We start from the raw sequence: 3,893 nt of genomic DNA, 5'->3' as shown, positions 1-3,893 counted from the left end.
AGACAAATACAAGCAAACTAATCCCCAGAAAAAAGAAAGCAAAAAAGAAAAAAAATAAAAACAAAAATTTTAAAAGAGGAAAAAAAAATCAGTGGAGGGCAGGGCAGGGCACCCAGGCTCCGTCTGAGTATGCAGACTGTGATGGAGTACCTGTGGGCCCAGAAGGTAGGTGGGAATGTGGGATGGGCACACCTTCATTCATCAAGCAGGTGTAGGGTATATGAGTAACCAAAGGAATATTGTATCTTTTCAGTCTTGCAAGTCCTGAGTGTCCTTGGGGTTGCTGGAAAGCGGAATGTGTTCTTAAGCCCCAGGAATCTGTGAGAGCACTGTCTCTTTAAACATCCAAACTAGTCAAGCTGCTTTTTAAACCTTCAAAATGGAGGCGCCCTCCAGACCTTCAAAAGTCCACAGTTCAGCCCACCTTTCTCTTCACCTTCTCTGTTTGTTCCCCAGCCACCATGCACAGTCCTCTGAGCACTCCCTGGCTAGCAGGGTGATTTTTATGTTATTTCTTAGGTCCTACCACCACTCAGGAATCTCAAGCTGCCTGTGCCATCAGAATCACTCAGGATTGCTGCCAGACCGCAGCTCCTTATGTCTCCTTTTTTGTTTTCTTCTCGCAAATTCTTATGCTACTTGGGGTTTAGTCCACTTCTATATCCTTCTCTTCAAGGCTCAGGGGTCCAAGATTATCTTCTGTGTCTGTGTTAATTGGTTTCACTTTCCTTTGTTGAAGAGGGTCTGTGCAGTCTTTCTGCCTAGTCCGCCATCTTGCCTGAACTTCCGCTCCTGGAATCTTTCAATATGGCAATTTGAGGCTTAAATTTTTTCCTCAGTTCTTTCAGCTTGAGAAATGCCAACCATGTTCTTCCTTTTTGGTTTTCTAACTCCAGTTCTTGGCACTTTTCATTATAATAATTGAGTATGTCTTCTCAAGCTGCTCTTTGAAATCTTCTGTTCAGCCTTTTCCCTGCTGATTCTTCCATTTGTTTTAGCTATTCTCCATTCTATTTATACTTTTGATAAAATAACCTTTGAAACTTGTCTCCATTTTTGTCTTTTCTTCCTTTCCTGTGTTTTTAATGATCTTCTGCTTTCTTCATAGATGATGTTTTGATGTCATCCCACAATTCTTCTGGTTTTCGGTTATTGGTGTTCAATGCATCAAATCTATTCTTTAGATGATCTCTAAATTCAGAAGAGATAAAATCAACTCATATTTTGGCTCTCGTGGAGTTGTTCTAATTGTCTTCATTTTCAAAAGTTATTTGTAGTGAACAAGTCATTGGTCTTGCAATATTCTATCATGCGATCTCCACCATCATTTATATCACCAAGACCTTATTTTCCAACTGCCAGTGATTCTCTCTGTTTCCAATTTTTGCATTCCATTCACCAGTGATAATGAACACATCTTGAATTCATGTTCATTCAATTTTAGACTGCAGAAGTTGATAAACATCTTCAATTTCCTCATCTTTAGTTTTGGTCGTGGGTGCATATATTTGAATAATAGTAATATTAACTGGTCTTCCTCATAGCCATATGGATATTATCCTGTCACTGACAGCATTGTACTTCAGGTTGGTTCTTGAAATATTCTTTGTGATAATGAATGCCCACCAAAGATAGGTGAGACTAAATCTGGCCATCTCATTTCCAAGGAGCATTCTTGCTGCATTTTTTCTGGGATGTAATTTGTGTGTTCATCTAGCAGTCCATGGTATTTTCAGTGCTCTTTGCCAACACCACAGTTCAAAGGCATTAATTCTTCTTTGGTCCTACTTATTCATTGTCCAGATTTGATATGCATATGAGGTGATTTAAAATATATCATGACTTGGATTCTGCTCACTTTAGTCTTCAAACTCACATCATTTTCTTTAAAACTTTAAAGAGGTCTTCTGAACCAGAGTTGCCCAGTGCAATATGATATCTGATTTATTGATTGCTACTACCATCAGTGTTTGTGGATCCAAGTAAAATGAAATACTTGATAACTTCACTCTTTTCTCCATTTATCATGATCTTGCTTGTCTTCACATTGTGAGGTTTTTCCTTTTCTTTTTGTTGGTGTGAAATCCATACTGATGGCTTTAGTCTTTGATCTTCATCAGTAAGTGCTTCAAGTCATCTTCACTTCAGCAAGCTAGGCTGTATCATCTGCATATGGTAGGTTGTTGATGAGTCTTCCTTCATATAGCTCTCCTATGTATATAGTTCTTCATATATTCCAGGTTCTCAGATTATTTGTTCAGCATACAGATTGAATAAGCATTGTGAAAGGATACAACCCTTACTTACACCCTTCCTGATTTTAAAATCTGACTAATTCCTTTACTCTGTTAAAATGACATCTTCTTGGTGTATGAAATGCCCCTCAAGAGGACATTAAATGTTCTGGAATTCCTATTATTTACAATGTTATCTAAAGTGTGTTATTATCCACAGAATCAAAGGCCTTGGCATAGCCAATAAAACACAGATTTTTCTGTTTTTCTTTGCTTTCAGCCACACTCATCTGGCAACAGCAATGATATCCTTCATTTCATGTCCTCTTCTGAATCCAGCTTGAAAATTTAGAAGTTCCCTGTCAATAAAATGCTACAAATGTTTTTGAATTATCTTCAGCAAAATTTTGCTTGTGTGTGAAATTGGAGATATTGTTCAATAATTTCCAGATTTTTTTTTGGATTACCTTTCTTTAAAATGGGTACAAATATGAATTTCTTCCAATAAAGTGTCCCAGTAACTGCCTTCCAAACTTCTTGGCATAAATAAGTAAGTACCTCTAGAGCTTCACCCATTTGTTGAAACATCGCAATCTCAACATCAATTTCTGAAGCTTTGTTTTTTGCCAATTCCTTCAGTATAGCTTGGGCTTCTTCCTTCAATATCATTGGTTCTTGAGCATGTGCTACCTCCTGGAATAGTTGAGCATCAAGCAGTTCTTTTTGGTACAGTGACTTTGGGTATTCCTTCTGTCTTCTTTTGACACTTCCTGTATCATTCAATAATTGGCCCATATAATTCTTCAGTTTTGCAACTCGAGGCTTGAATTTTTTCTTCACTTCTTTCATCTTCAGAATTGCTGAGCATGTTCATCTCTTTTTATTTTCTAACTCCAGGTCTTTGAACAATTCATTATAATACTTCACTTTGTCTTCTCAAGCCGCCCTTTGAAATGTTCCTTTCAGTTTTTTTATTCATTATTTCTTCCATTCACTTTAACAACTCTACGTTCAAGAGCAACTTTCAGAATCTCATTTGGCATACATTTTTGTCTTTTTTCCTATCCTTGTCTTTTCAATGACCTTTGCTTTCTGCAATTATTATGTCTTTGATGTCATCCCACAACCTGTCTGGTATTCAGGCATTGGTATACAATGCATCCAGTCTATTCTTCAGATGGTCTCTAAATTCAGGTGGGATATACTCAAGGTCATATTTTGGATCTCATGTACTTGTTTTAATTTTCTACAGCTTCAACTTGAACTTGTATTTGAGCAACTGATGATCTCTTGCATAGTCAGCTCCTGACCATGTTTTGACTGATACTGAGCTTCTCTATCACCTCTTTCCACAGATGTAATTTATTTTATTTCTGTGTATTCCATTTGGCAAGGGCCAAATATGTTGTTGAAATGTTATTTTCAATGAATAAATCATTGGTCTTGTAAAATTCTATCATGCAATTTCCAACATAATATCTATCACCAAGACTGAATTTTCCAGCTATTGATGATTCGTCTTTGTTTCCAACTTTCTAATTCCAATTAACAACCAGTAATATTCAATATGATCTAGAACCAATGGTAATGAAGGAAGAAGTCAAAGCTGCAATGAAAGAACTGGCAAAGAACAAGGCTCCGGGAATTGATGGCATACCG

Source organism: Orycteropus afer, unplaced genomic scaffold (assembly GCF_000298275.1).
Source record: "Orycteropus afer afer isolate SDZICR_OR568_19922 unplaced genomic scaffold, OryAfe1.0 scaffold00908, whole genome shotgun sequence".
Lineage (NCBI taxonomy): Eukaryota > Metazoa > Chordata > Mammalia > Tubulidentata > Orycteropodidae > Orycteropus > Orycteropus afer.
Note: the sequence above shows the minus strand (reverse complement) of the source record.